Raw genomic sequence first — 16,325 nt, 5'->3', positions numbered from 1 at the left:
TCCGAGTTCTTCAACAAGATAAAAACTCAGCAAACCTGGAAATCCCCGCTTGCTGTGTTTTGATTAGTAATGGAACTCTAATGAGCAACTGATAGCTATCACTTCCTAGTGACATCTTTAATTGACGTCTTATGTCCAGCAAACTTGCGTCAAACCCGGCACCTGTCAGGTATAAATATTACCAACGTTGCCTTAAGCAATAGCTCGTTGCCTGTTGTTAGCTGTCTGCAAGACCCCGTGTTGGTGAAGCTAGCACCCTGTCGCTGCAGCCTGCTGTCCCCTTGGTGGTGAAGCTACTGATACCATTATCGCTGCTAAAGCGCGAACTATGGTGCGGTACGCTTAGGAGCTGAACAGCCGTCCCTCTGCGAAGAGCCCAGCAGATTCCAGCTGCCCGCGGACGCTGTCCCCCCTCCGTCCTCGATGCGCTGAAGAGAGCCGCTGCCTTTCTCCTGCAGAGAAATCCAGCTCCAGCGTTTCCGGTCTGCCCTCGCGGGTGACTGGGATATTGAGTGCCCCCTGAAGGAAATACCAGACTTCCATCATTCTATTCAGAGGTATGGTGTTGACTAAACCCTTAGATGAGAATTCTTGAAGCAAACCTTGGCAAAACCAACTTAACTTAAATCTACTTACTTACTCCTCTTCCACGTGTTAGGCTTAGGTCAGGCACACCGGTGTAGGCGTAGTTAGAAGCACCAGTTGAGTATGTTAGCCTAATGTATATATGACTGTATATATGTTTTATTACTTTTAAACCATTGTATGGCTAAGAAACCATATCAATGCTTTTACAGTTCTATTTCGCAATACTTATCTTACTGTACGTACTTTTTATAATACCAAGTCTTGCAATTGTGGCAATACATTTCTCTTGTACGAGAAGAAAGACTGTTCAATAAATGTTAACCCTTTATTGACAAACGCCCGTCTCTCTATTCTCTACATCTCGTGAAAGTAAACTGCACTAATCTGACTGAGTGAAATACATGTCTATTGTTTCACACGACCCTAGAGATTGACTCTTAATCTGAGGAGCAAAGTTGACATGTTGCACGGTTGTTGGAAAGCTGAATCCCTTCTTGTCTGTGCCAGGGAAGCTGATCACTTCCCATGCAGAGAAGAAAGTTTCCAGTGACCTCTGAGCTAGTTGGCAACACACCCAATTAAGTTTAGCATAGTCAGAAGAGGCCTGGAATATCCGCAGTTCCACGTCGATACTACTGTTTATGTTATTCCAATGCGCAGGGCCTAGTGGGAAACTAGGAACTACACTACAATATCAGTAATTTAGCCATAAAGGAAGGAACAGAAGCAGATGAGAAGCAAGATAGAAGGGTGTGTGCATGTACCATAAACTCAGCAATGTCCTGCTCTTTGATCTCTATCTGACCAGCTGCTTAACAAGGAACAGGCTCAACGAGGTCAGCCTCAGGCAAGGGAGTCAGCTCGTTCAGGTCACTCAGAAGTCAGCTAAGGTGTACGTGTCCCAAAGACTCGTTCGGTCGTAGTCATCGGCCTATGTGAGGGCAACCACACAAAATGGCTGCCGTACACAAAATGGAACCCAAAGGTTCGATCCAAATCCATGAATACGTAGTGTTCTCATTGATCGGTTATGACGAAAACACTCGTACACACCGCACTCGTCATTTGCGGTCCGCTGACACCAAAATCGTCTATATCCGACGACTTTTATTGAACGGGTTCAGAATCACGGAACCACAGAACCACAGAACCACAGTTTGTGAGCAGTGGCCTTGTCGAAAGACAAGTGTTTGCAGTGGTGGCCCGTTCAGGGGGGTTGCGTGTGTTGGCTGAAATGGATGTTGTTGCCTCCTGCGAAGATGGGGTCGAGGGTGTGTCCTGCCTTATGGGTGGGGTTGGTGACGAGCTGTTTCAGACTGATGTTGGTGAGGTTGTCCAGGAGGTCAGATGAGTTGGGGTCGCTGAGGTTGTCGGAGTGGAAGTTGAGGTCTCTGAGCAGTATGTAGTCCATGGAGGCGTGGGGGTAATGAGGTCGGTGATGGTACTGGTGAGCCCAGCTCAAGATCTGGGAGGTCTGTAGGCAAGGGTGCCGAGTAGGGTCGTATTGGGGGCTGGTCTGGATCTGGAAATGGAGGTGTTCCGTGGGGGACGAGGGGTGAAGGTGGTGAGTCGGAGGGAGATCTTGTTAGCGGATCACTGAAATTATATCGACCACAAAATTATCGAGATACATTAATATCGTTGACAAAATATCGATGGACAAAATATCGACTGGCTATCTTCAAACAGGTAAGTACTAAAATATCGACTCTAAAATATCGAGTTACAAAAATATAGACTGTCAAAATATCGTTTTTTAAAAATGACTTTAAATTAAGTAAAAAATAATGTAATAATGAATATATTTAATATAAACTTACTGAAAATTATTAAATAAATGTGCTATTAATAAATAATTATTGTAAATTAAAAACATATATAACAAAATGTATACATACATATATATATATAAAAACATATTATTAAATGAACATATATAATATTTTTACCGTAGCATAGCAAAATGGTTAAAATGTATTGTAAGAACTCTAGTGAATTCAACAGTAGCAAAAGCGTTGGATAGCGTAGGGGTAACATTTACTATTCCCACTCCAGTGGGTGCAACAGTAGTGAAAGCGTTGGATAGCGTAGGGGTAAAAATTACTATTCCCACTCCAGTGGGTGCAACAGTAGGGAAAGCGCTGGGTAGCGTAGGGGTAAAAATTACTATTCCCACTCCAGTGGGTGCAACAGTAGGGAAAGCTCTGGATAACGTAGGGGTAAAAATTACTATTCCCACTCCAGTGGGTGCAACAGTAGGGAAAGCGCTGGATAGCGTAGGGGTAAAAATTACTATTCCCACTCCAGTGGGTGCAACAGTAGGGAAAGCGCTGGATAGCATAGGGGTAAAAATTACTATTCCCACTCCAGTGGATGCAACAGTAGGGAAAGCGTTGGATAGCGTAGGGGTAAAATACTATTCCCACTCCAGTGGGTGCAACAGTAGGGAAAGCGCTGGATAGCGTCGGGGTAAAAATTACTATTCCCACTCCAGTGGGTGCAACAGTAGGGAAAGCGTTGGATACCGTTGGGGTTAAAATTACTATTCCCACTCCAGTGGGTGCTACAGTAGGGAAAGCGTAGGATAGCGTAGGGGTAAAAATTACTATTCCCACTCCAGTGGGTGCAACAGTAGGGAAAGCGTTGAATAGCGTAGCGGTTAGAATTACTATTCCCACTCCAGTGGGTGCTACAGTAGGGAAAGCGTTGGATAGCGTAGGGGTTAAAATTACTATTCCCACTCCAGTGGGTGCAACAGTAGTGAAAGCGTTGGATAGCGTAGGGGTTAAAATTACTATTCCCACTCCAGAGGGTGCAACAGTAGGGAAAGCGTTGGATAGCGTAAGGGTTATAATTACTATTCCCACTCCAGTGGGTGCAACAGTTAGGAAAGCGCTGGATAGCGTAGGGGTAAAATTTACTATTCCCACTCCAGTGGGTGCAACAGTAGGGAAAGCTTTGGATAGCGTAGGGGTAAAAATTACTATTCCCACTCCAGTGGGTGCAACAGTAGGGAAAGCGTTGGATAGCTTCGGGGTTAAAATTACTATTCCCACTCCAGTGAGTGCAACAGTAGAAAAAGAATACACTTCATAAATAAATATAATTATTAGAAATATTATTACCAATTAAATTAATTTCCAATACCAAATAATTTTATTTACCAATTATTTTTTATTTAATGGACAATTCTTATTTGATTAACACTTTTATTTAATTTACATTATTAATTAATTATTAATAAATTACTTCCCACCGTATCCCCCTATAAACTCACAACCCAATACAGAAAATAATTAACTAAATATTAATTATTTGTCAATAAAATATTTATAATTAATTACCAATTATATTTTAATTAATTACCAATTATTAATTAATTTACAATTATTATTAATTTACATAATTTATTAAATCTAATTAAATTACTTCCCACCCTATTCCCCTATAAACCCACAACCCGCTACAGAAAATCTTTTAATAAATATTTATTTTTTATCAATTAATCAATTATTATTAATTACCAATTAAATTTTATTTAATTACCAATTATTAATTGATTAACAATTATAAATATTTTACATAATTATTTAATTATATTTAAATTACTTCCCACCTTATTCCCCTATAAACCCACAACCCGCTACAAAAATTAATTTAGTAAAAATTAATTATTGATCAATTAATCAATTATTATTAATTACCAATTATATTTTAATTCATTAACAATTATTAATTAATTAACAATTACAATTGTATGACAGATTAATTAATTATATTTAAATTACTTCCCACCCTATTCCCCTATAAACCCACAACCCGCTACAGATTTATATTACACAATTATTAAAAACGTACCTTATTTTCGATATTTTTGTTGTCTATATTCTATCTAGTCGATATTATGTCTAGTCTATATTTTTGATTCGATATTTTGGCTATTAATATCGATCTTACTCGATATTTTTGTAGTCTATATTATGTCTGGTCGATATTTTGTCTAGTCTATATTTTTTCCACGATATTATATACAGTCGATATTTTTGATTCGATATTATGTCTGTTTACCCTTGTTAGCGATGGCGAGACCTCCTCCTGGATGGTTGGGGCAGTCCTTCGTCTGGATCTTGTATCCATCGTGGATGGCGGTCCCGATGTCGTGGCGGAGGTGGCGTTGGTCCAGGTTTCCGTGAAGAAGGCCACGTCTGGCGAGAGGGTGTCGAGGAGGTCCCAGATTTCTACTGCATGTCTGTGCAGGGAGCGCAAGTTGAGGAGGATGCAGCTCAGGGCTTCCTGTGTGCTGGCGTTCGGCGGGAGGACGATGGCCTTTGGGGTGTGGGGTTTGATGAAGGTTTGTTGGCAGTGTCTGCAAGAGAATTGTCCATGGGTAGTGTTTGGTTTGGACACCTGGCAATTGTTCATTCTGGGATTGAGAGCGTGGAGGGCAGCTGATTCGTAGAGGTTGGTTGTCCGAGAACCAGGGTCCCTGGTGCTGGTCACAGATTAGCGCAGATAGGCTTGCCTCTGTCACGCCAGCGGCGTGGCTACCATTAAAAGAGGGGAGGGAAACGCAGCTGGGAGGTGGGAGCGGGAACCGGTGGGGGGAGTGGGCCACGGGGGCAGCAGCAGCAGGGAAAGGGCAGCGAAAAACAGGCACAAATCAAATAAAAGGAGACAAAGGACACAAAGAAGCGCAGTAATAAAAAACAGGAAAACAGGCAAACCGGCAAAATAACAGGACAAAAGACAGGCAAACAGAGAAGGCTGGCCAGGCGGACCAGCAGAAGAGCAAGGCTCTCCCACTGGACCACAAGGGATGAGGCACAGGCAGGAGCCTGCAGGTGGAGGAGGGCCTCGACCACCTACCTGGCAGAGAGGTGTAGGGGGCAACAGCAGCGGTACAACAACGGAGCTGCTGGGGCGGAGAGCAGAGTTCCCTGACCAGTAAGTCAGAGGCCAAATGTGGGCCACTTTTTTAGGGTGCCTGAGACAATTATTTATCCAAATCCAACCCTGGTTTTGTGGTGTTCTGAAAATCGTGTCAAGGTGAGACATCCCTGGGGCAAGTACTGCAAGAAAACCATATGACCAGATGGCTACCTTCATCTTTTGCTACATACTTTAAAAAGTAATTGTTTTCTCTTTGTATTGCCTGACTTCACACCTACCTTAAAAAGAGGTGGATTACTCCCCTATATCCTAAGTCAGCCTCTATGGTCAAACCGTAGGCGGGTCTCCAACGTCTCCTTCTGAAACGTGGTTCTTGACAAATAGCTCTCATGTTACTTTAAAGAAGTTTTGAACCCTTCAGGAATCACCAGTCACACTTCCATTGTCAATTCCTGCATTAGGGGTAATATTTGTATTTTTAATTTACGGATAGATTTTCTAAAACAGCCTACTGTAAATTGAGTATTTTTAGCACTCTGTCACCGTAACGGGCCTCTTGACACCAGACAGATTTTTATTGTTACTCAACTCATCCGTGCTAAGAGAAGTGTTGTGCAAAGTTCCAATCTAATTAGGCACAGTACAGTTATGGAAGGTGGAGGAGTGGCTAACATACCCTGTAGAGGTTTGAGGTTCGGTGGGTGTGGCAACATACCTTACAGTGTTAATGATGCAACTACGATATGGGTATACATTGCATACACCTAAATGTAGATCTATACTACTATTATAAAGGAAGAACTTTGAACCTTTGAGGCGGGTAAACTCGGGAACCACAGCGCCAATCCACACACCCGATACAGCGTTGTAATCGTGATGGTGTGCAGATGGACATAGGCTAAATAAACGTAATAAATATACGTTATTTAAAAAATTTACCGAAAAAAGTAGTCCCTTTGAAGTAACGCCGGCCGCGACGTGCGTGCTGATGTGAGGAGCGCAGGGAGGAACGGCGGACATGGCGCGGTGAGGAGCGGGGGACAGGCGGTGAGGAGCGGCGGACAGGCGGTGAGGAGCTGCAGACAGGTGGGGAGGAGCGGCGGACAGGCGGGGAGGAGCGGTGAGCGGTGGATGAGGTAGGTTATTTATTTATTTATTTAGGAGCGGTGAGCGGCGGAAAAATGAAGCAAAAATGACAATCGTGAGCAAGAGGAAGCAAACGGAGCATTACAAAAGTGAGCAAAACGGTGCATTACAGGAGGAAAAAGTTACATGTGCAGGATACAAAAGCGTACATCGTGAGCAAGAGGAAGCAAACGGAGCATTACAAAAGTGAGCCAAACGGTGCATTACAGGAGGAAAAAGTTACGTGTGCATGTTACAAAAGCGTACAAAGTAAACATAGAGGTACGGGGAGGAGCGGTGAGCGGCGGATGAGGTAGGATATTTATTTATTTATTTATTTAGGAGCGGTGAGTGGCGGGAAAATGAAGCAAAAATGACAATCGTGAGCAAGAGGAAGCAAACGGAGCATTACAAAAGTGAGCCAAATGGTGCATTACAGGAGGAAAAAGTAACGTGTGCAGGTTACAAAAGCGTACATCGTGAGCAAGAGGAAGCAAACGGAGCATTACAAAAGTAAACTCCCTGGTAGGATTATTGATTATATGAAGACTTTGATGCCTGCTTTGCATGTTAATTGGGACATATTGTCTGCGTGCAAGCAGAAGAAAGACGAAACTGTGTCCGACTTTTTCACTAGGTTCGAAGAGACCTTTGTAGACCACAGTGGTCAGGACATAAGTACAGAAGGTGGGCAACGGTTGTTCGTTGACAAATTTGTTCATAATTTGCTTCCCGAATTATGCAATAAGTTGAAGGAGTCTGAGAGTGCTTGGGCTGTTTCTACGTCAGCGCAGATTTAGCTACTGCCCAGTACTATGAAAATAGGAACAAGGATGAGATAGAGAAAGCGGATAGGAAGACTAAGGAATTGAAGACTAAAGTTTTTCTACAGCAAGTTTATCCGCCCCGTAATAATCAGCGCGATTATCAGTAACCTCAGCAATATCAGAGAAACTCGCAAAGGTTCGAGTCTTCTCAACAGCGTTTTCCCGTAGGTCCTAATCAGTGTGCGTATTGCAAAGAAGAGGGCCATTTCAAGAATAGTTGTCCGGTTTTGTTACAGCACACAAATGGTGCTTCTGGTGTGAGAGGTCGAGGTGTTCAGCAAGCTCCTAGAGGTAGAGGACGTGGTCAAAATGCACGTTCTTTGCCTCCACAGAATTCTATGAATAGCTTTGATCAGCAGAATGGTGCGTCTGGTAGGACGGCACAGTACTATGCGGACAATTACTATGTTGAATGTGAGGATGTGGATGGTAATGATTGCTAGGACAGCCATAGACAAAGAGAGGGAGTTGTTTCAGTTCCAGTAGATTAGAGTGGACCTTATGTTGAAGTGATTGCATCAGGTGTGTCAGAGCCTTTTCGTTTGGATACTGGTGCTGCGAAGAGTTCTATTATGCACTCTAAACTCCCTGGCGCACCTTTGTCTGGCTTAAAGAATGTTTCAGTAGGTTTTTCTGGCTCCCCGGTTACGAATCCGATTTCTAGTCCGTTGTCTATTTCTGTGAATTCAAAGCACCCCTCATTCTGACGACTGGTTGTGGTGAGAACTTGTTGGGATTGGATTTGTTAAAGAGATTGTATGCGACGCTATATTGTTCTCCGTCAGGAGTACATCTTACATTGGGTAAGAGAGTGATCTCTCCGATGTATTTATCTAAAGATCGACTTCCACATGAATTGTCTTCTCTCCCTGATTCTCTTTGGCTACTGGTCCGAACGATGTGGGTCTTCTAGAGATTCCGCCATATGTTGTGATGTTGAAAGCGAATGCTAGATTACCACGCATTCTGCAATATCGCATCTCCAGTGATGGTGAAAGAGCGCTTCTGGCAATTATTTATGATCTGATTGAGAAAGGTGTGATTGAGGAAACGAGAGGTAATGTGTGCAATAGTCCGGTTTTTGCCTGTCTTGAAAAGAACTGATTCTTCACAGCCTCCTGTATATAGGTTCGTGATCGATCTCCGCGAGGTGAATAAGATTGTTGTTCCTCAATTTCCTGTTGTGCCTGATATCACCACTTTACTGACTTTGATCCCGGCTACAGCCACGTGGTTTTCGGTGATTGACTTGAAGAATGCTTTCTTCAGCATCCCGATTGCCGTGGAAAGTAGAGATATCTTTGGCTTCTCTTTAGGAGGACGAAGTTTCCGGTTTAAGCGCGCTCCTCAAGGCTATTGCGAGAGTCCATCGATCTATAGTCAAGCTTTGAAAACGCAACTTGATTTGTTGGTTTTACCTGATGGTGCTGCTCTTATTCAGTATGTTGACGATTTGTTAGTTGCTGCTGACAATGAAGAGATTTGTAGAGAGGCTACTTTGTCATTGTTACGTCACTTGTCTGATTTCCATCATAAGGTTTCTCTTTCGAAGTTGCAATATTGTCGACAAGAAGTTACCTACTTAGGTCACCTCTTATCGAAGGAGGGAAGGAAACTGTCCCCAGAAAGAATTCAAGCGATTGCGAAAATGAGTTTGCCTACGACACAGAGAGAAGTACGTGCCTTCTTAGGTATTACGTCGTACTGTAGACAGTGGATCCCTAATTTTTCGTTGCTTGCTAAACCTTTGATAGCTCTTACTGTTAAGGATACTCCAAATCCTATTCCTTGGACTGACGAATGTCAGAAGAGCTTTTCAGAATTACGCGATGCGTTGTGTTCGGCTCCTGTGTTGGGTACCCCCGACTACAGTAAGCCTTTCACATTGTATGTCCATGAGAGAGAGGGATGTGCATTGTCAGTTTTGACTCAACAATTTGGCGATAAGCAGCGTCCATGTGCTTATTTTTCGTCGACTTTGGATCCGGTAGCTAGAGCGTTGCCGATTTGTTTGAGAGCTACAGCGGCATCGGCTGTCTCGATTCGACAGTCTGCTGGCTTTGGTAATGGACAATACATTGATTGTGATGGTTCCACATCCAGTGGATACCTTGTTGAATCGTACCAGGACACAGCACTTAAGTAGTGCTCGGTTGTCGGGTTACGAATTGACCTTGTTAGCGAGTCATGTGCATATAAAGAGATGTAAAATGTAAATGTACATGTATTTATATAGCGCAAATCGCCCACATCGCAGGCATCTATGCTCTTGCTTAGGGAACCCGTCCTGGTATTCCCCTGTGAGATACCCCGGCAGGGTATCCACAAGGTGAAAGCCAGGCATCCCGCCGCGAGGGGCCGTTGTGGAGATTAAGCAAGCTATTGCCCAGAGTCGCAGAGTGTGAACCCGTGAGTCGAGTAGGCACCGGAGCGAGAATTATCGAGTCGGTGGAATTATTGAGCCCAACCCCGTCGGGGCGGGGAATTGAACCCTGGTCCAGGGCCGATCTCAGCTTCCGGGTCTGCCGCCTCTAACTTCTGAGCCACACTTCACGTTGTTGCCGATTTCAATTGAGACAGACGATACCGAACAACATGATTGTTTCCTTAGGACTGAGGAAAAAACGAAAGGGAGGATAGATCTTAGGGATACTCCTCTTTCAGAATGTGATGGTACTTTGTGGGTTGATGGTTCGTGCTTCAAGATTCCGAATGGTGATACGACTGCGGCATATGCTGTTACGACTTTGCATACGATTGTTGAAGCTGCACGTATTCCACATAATTCAGCGCAAGCAGCAGAGTTGATTGCATTAACGAGAGCGTGTGTGTTGGCGAAAGGAAAACGAGTGACTGTGTATACTGACAGCCAGTATGCATTCGGTGTGGCTCATAGTTTTGGACGTTTGTGGAGAGAGCGTGGGTTCCTGACTTCGCATGGGACTAAGATCTAGCATGGTCAGTTGGTGAATGAACTTCTTGAATCTCTTACTTTGCCGTTGCAAGTAGCGATTGTGAAATGCAGTGCGCATAACAAAGATGTTGGTCGTGGTAATGCGTTTTCAGATGAAGTCGCGAAAGAAACTGCGAGAAATGTGATGAGTCGAATGTATGTTGCAGGTCCGGCGAGATGGGTTCCAGATGGAAGTATGTGTGAAGATACGATTGAGAGTGTGAAATCCATCCAAGCTGAAGCTACAGAGCAAGAGTTGAATGAATGGAGAGAAAGCAAGGGTAAATTTGATTCGAATGGTTGTTGGATTGATTTGTCAGAGCATCAGAGATGGTTGTTACCCGATGCGTATGTGCTTCCAGTGGTTACAATGGCTCATGGATTGGCTCATATCAGCGTGAAAGGGATTTGTAAGTTGTTGGCTCCGGTTTGGCAGAATGCTGGAATTCCTAAGTGTGCAGAGAATCTGGTTAAGAACTGTATGGCATGTTTGATGTACAATCCTGGTAAGGGAATTCCAACTCCAGCTGGTCATTTTGCTCCTCCAACGTATCCGTTTGAGGCTTTGCAGCTAGATGTCATCCACATGGAAGGGTGCAACAACCTAAAGTATGTGCTAGTGGTTGATTGCTCTTTTTCTAGATGGGTGGAAGCCTACCCTTTGAAGGACAATACTGCCTTGTCCACAGCGAAAGCCCTTATTAAGGAATTCTTCCCTAGGTATGGTTTGCCGAGAATGATTTGGAGTGACTATGGGAGTGAATTTGTGGGTCAAGTGAGGAAGAGAGTATGTGATGGGTTAGGTATCCGGCAGAAGTTTCACGCTGCAAATCACCCCCAATCAGCTGGTCTAGTCGAGTGCTATAATGGCACCCTCAAATTGAAGTTAGCCAAAATTCAAGCAAGCTCTGGTTTACAATGGCCAGATGCCTTGCCTCTAGCCCTTTTGTCCACTAGAAAGACTGTGCATTCATGAATGGGTTTGAGTCCGTATGAAGTCGTGTTTGGTCGCCCGGCAAACATTTGGGGAGTGCTGCGGCCGACAAAGTTTAGCGAAATAGAACATCCTGTGTAGCCTGACTACCTGTATGAATTGACGGCTAAATTGCGTGTTTTGCATCAACAGGTTCACAACTTGTTACCACAAGCTTCTGAAGATCCAAGGCACGCCATTGAACCTGACGCGTGGGTGCGCGTGAAAAATTTTCAGCAAACCAAGAACGAGCAGCCCCGCTGGACAGGACCTTATCTGGTGTTGTTATCTACCCGTTCTGCAGTACGAGTGCACGGTAAAAAGAACTGGATCCACGGTGTACATTGCAAGAGGGCTCCTTTGCCTCTGCCGTATGACCGGTGGGTCCAGAAAGGACTTCCTGATTCTGAGACCGTGCCTCGTTTTCTGCCATTCAGCGATGCCCGTTTGATTGGGTCGAACACTGAGCAAGAAAGTGATGATCTTCTTCAAGAAGCTGTGCCTCCATTGAACCGTTTGAACACTGTTGAACCTGATTTACTTTTCCGAGAACAGACATTGCCTGGTAAAGAGCGTTATAATTTGCGACCGAGAGTCGCTGGACTAATAAAGAATTGAGATTTTTTTCTGAATTTTGCAGGTTAACTCTCCTCCGAGGAACTACTTTGATTTTTGTTTTTCGAACCGCCATCCGGGTTCAGCTGTAGGGTCGCGGTTGCCAAAGTCTTTGGATTGCAAGCCGAAGACGTTAGGTCGACGGTTCTGGTTGGCCTAAGGGAGTCGCCCTGGGCTGACAGAAGCATTCCTTAGCATAGAACATACTACCACCGCGAGCAGCAATTAGAGAGGATGGAGTTTTTCGAGATGGAGAGACCTGTTAAAAGAATAAGCTTTAAGAGCAAAATTTGCAAATTGATGACCCGAAAACGATTTTTAATATTGTGTTTGTTTATGTTTCTTAGCTTAATTATGTTTTTAATTGGATATGTGACATTTTCTTTTCAAGTGACGTTCATGCCCACTACGCAACCTATACCTCCCCCTACTATTTCTTCTCATTCTTTTCACCCACTGCCCGAACATGAAATCGTTAGAAGACTGGAATTTGCTAACAATTCCTTTGTTCAACTCCTGCACCAACACCAGCTAGTAATGAACACAACAAACTGTTGGGTTTGTGGCCTCATGCCCCATACGACCGATAAAGGTATTCCGTACCTGGTTTTGCCTTTCAGCTACAATGGTTCTATTTGGGCATATAGAACGATGTTCATTTATGCTCATGGAGTCTATCCCCAACGCTCCCTGAAAGATAGTCCGAAGACTAGTGCTCTGGTTAAGGGCATAGTCAATATGATTTGAGGAATTAGTTCCTATGAGACTATCCCGAGAGATGAGACACAAGCATACATTGGTTGGAACGTTACTGGATATGGAGTTAGTCTGAGTGTTAACCAGCGAGCGAAAAGTTCTCCACCGATTTGGATAGTGCCCCATCAGGGTCATTATTGTCTGCAAGGTAATGGCAAGAATCTGAGAGCTCAGTTAGGGAAGAGTGTCTGCACTGAGACTTATGTATTTGCGTCTCAGACTTCCCCAGCGTTCCTAGCAGCTAAGGGTACCTATTTCATCTGTTACGATAAAGCATACACATGGTTGCCCCCTGACTTCTCGGGCACATGTTTTGTTTCATTCCTGTTACCTCCCACTTTTACAGCCGCTGCAGATTACCATAAGACGAGAGTTTCTAGAGGTGTCTTCAGTAAGGAAGATACCGCAGGGCAAGAGTTGGGAGATTTCTTTAAGGGTTTTCTGCCGTTCTGGGGACCTATGGCTAACAGCAGGAACATTCGACAGTTGACGAGAGTGGTTGAGTCCACCATAGTCGAGACTGCCGGTGCCCTTAGTAACCTGACTGCTGAGCTCCAGTCGGATCGACTTATGACACTTCAGAACAGAGTTGCAGAACAGAGTTGCTCTTGATGTCATTCTTTCAGATAGAGGTGGAGTGTGTAAACTGATTCAATCGAGCTGCTGCGTTTTCATTCCAGACAACGCTCCGACAGTCTTCCAGGCCATTTCCAAGCTACATAAGATCTCCGAGTCTGTACAAATAGACGAGGGAGATTGGTCGTTGATGGGATGGTTTTGGGGATTGATATCCACGAGGGGATGGAAGATTCTGATGGTCATTGGGATGATCTTAGCTATCCTTTTCCTGTTCTGTCTTTGTGTACAGTGTGCTCCTGCTATATATGGCCTCTTTGCTACTTCGTGTGCGAGGAGACCTGTCCAGAGAGAGATGCTAAGTACTAGGATGATGTTACAGCAACATCTTGATGATCTGATGAATATAGACCTGCATTCAGACTGACATGGGTTTGGGTTTATTGCCTATGTAAGGGCAAAAGGAGGGTCTGTGGTTCTGTGGTTCTGTGATACTGAGGGTTTGTGGTTCTGTAGATTCTGAACCCGTTCAATGAAGGTCGTCGGATATAGACGATTTTGGTATTAGCGGACCGCAAATCACGAGTGCGGTATGTACGAGTGTTTTCGTCATAACCGATCAATGAGAACACTACGTATTCAGGGATTTCGTTTGAATCCTCGGGTTCCATTTTGTGTGCGGCAGCCATTTTGTGTGGTTGCCCTCACATAGGCAGATGAATATGGCCGAACGAGTCCTTGGGACACGTACACCTTAGCTGACTTCTGTGTGACCTGGCCGAACTGACTCCCTTGCCCGAGACTGACCTCGTTGAGCCAGTTCCTTGTTAAGCAGCTGGTCAGATAAAGATCAAAGAGCAGGACATTGCTCAGTTTATGGTACATGCACACACCCTTCTATCTTGCTTCTCATCTGCTTCTGTTCCTTCCTTTATGGCTTAATCATTGATTTGGGTTGAGGTCTTAATGATGGGTTTGTCCAGCCCCTTCGAACAAGAATGTTTGTTTTTGCCTTGTCATCTCTGGTGGGCTGGACAACGGAAAGTGGGATTGTCGTCATACGATATGTTTAAAATGTCGTTTTTCTATTGGTCAGTTTGTATGTAATTGATGCTAGCCAGGAATGTGATTTTTGGCATAAAAGACGATGCTCCGCTCCATGAATTTGTGCAGTCTCTAGCGAACCACCCGTGTTGTGCTTCGTAGACCTCTGTTCCTGGTTGCAGCCAATAAATTTGGTCTTTGACGTCATCGAGAAGTGTCCTGTGTCTTGTTTGCCGAGGCAGGGGAATCCGAAGGCATCGGGCGTTATGCCTGGCGCCGCTGGGTTCTTAAACCCGGTTCTTCACCTGCACGGACAGCAGTTGCTTCCATAGTCACGGGTGACTCGTGGAAAGGGTTCTGTAGAGAGCCACTCTGGCACTCCTATTCAATGTATCTGCACCATACGCATGCATACACCCCTCGGGACGGGCTCGCTCCGGGGGTATAAATAAACGGGCAGAAGATCGCTCGTGGTCTTCCTGCCAACGGTATAATCTCAGGCTCCTGTGTGCTTTGTCACTTGTATTCTAGGGCCCAATCTCGCATAGGCCCCGCCGCACCACATTGGCGACGAGGCCGGTCGCAACTCATGCGTGCCCGCCTACCTGCGGTATCACGATCGGGGAGCGTGCGGTGCCCACCCGTGACTGCCCTGCTCCCGTAGTGCTGCCTACATCGTGGAGAGGAGCTGCGGTGCCCACCCACGTCGCTCCATGTGCTGCCTGCTGTGGCCGTTCGCCGCTGCCGGCTCGAGCCCGCCCATGCGTCTCCCTCTCCTCGGGAGTGCTTACAGCTGGCGGGACTCGCCAACAGCGTGCTGGTGCCTGTGTAAGTGTTTTGGCCGCCCCGCCCTGCCCGCGGACTGCCCTGCCTACGCGACGATATCTGGAGCCTACCTCTCCCTCCTGCAGCTCCCAGCGTGAGGCCCTGCTCCGGACGCCTGCCCTCCTCCCTGCTGCAGGCCCGTGTGAAGCTGATAGACTGGGGTGTGCCAGGAAACTGCAGCGAGGCCCCGAGGTCGGGCTGGTCTCTCCACTGCCTGCACCCATCCTCCCACCTGCCACCTGCACGAGGCAAAAGGGTTTCTTTGCTTAGAAGATAAGGGTCAGAACGCCCTGTGAGAGCCTCAAGCCATTGAATTGGAGGCTAGCCATCAAGCATTGGCACATCCAAACGTCCCTGCACCGGTGTAGTGATTAGCAAGCTTCCTGGAAGGCTGCGAACGGGGTGGTGCTGCGATAGGGGAAGGAAGGATCATCAGGGGAGACCTGGAGTGGATAGGCACCCACACAGCCCCCCCTGCCACCACGACACCTGAAGAAGGGGCAAGCGACGCCGTCGCGTGGCGAGGACATCAGGCCCACGTGCCCGAGAAACGCCCCAGTGCTGTGCTCCTCGACGCAAGCCGCACCCGTGCACTCTCCCGCACTCGCGCTCGGGCACAATGAGCAACACCGTGCCAAGGGCAGCAGAGGCCCCTCAGCAAGATGGAGGGCGTAATCAGGATGGGGCTGTGACTCCTCAGCCCCAGCCGCGGTGGCGCCGTTACTCCCATTCAACGAAGCCACAGATCCGGCGACAGCGTTGCCCAGATGGAAGACCTGGGTCGGGAGGCTCAACCACTTCTTCAAAGGAACCAGGGAGACCGATGGGACGGTCAAGAGGTCACTCCTCATCTACTACGGCGGAGCGGAAATATACGATCTATTTGAGATGCTCCCCAACACAGGGGAGGATGACGACTACGAGGCGGCGGTCGCCGCGCTCAACAAGCACTTTTATCCACAATTCAATCACGACTTTGAGAAGTTCAAATTCAAGAGAGCATGGCAAACCGAGTCAGAGTCCTTCGACATGTTCTATGCGCGCTGTGCCGGCTGGCCAGCACGTGCCCCTTCACTGAGCAGAGGGACAAAATCAGAGACCAGATCATCCTCGGATGTCGCTCTAATCTTTTAAGGAAGCTCATCCTCAGGCA

The sequence above is a fragment of the Lissotriton vulgaris genome, chromosome 5 (genome assembly GCF_964263255.1).
Source record: "Lissotriton vulgaris chromosome 5, aLisVul1.2, whole genome shotgun sequence".
Classification (NCBI taxonomy): Eukaryota; Metazoa; Chordata; class Amphibia; order Caudata; family Salamandridae; genus Lissotriton; species Lissotriton vulgaris.
Note: the sequence above shows the minus strand (reverse complement) of the source record.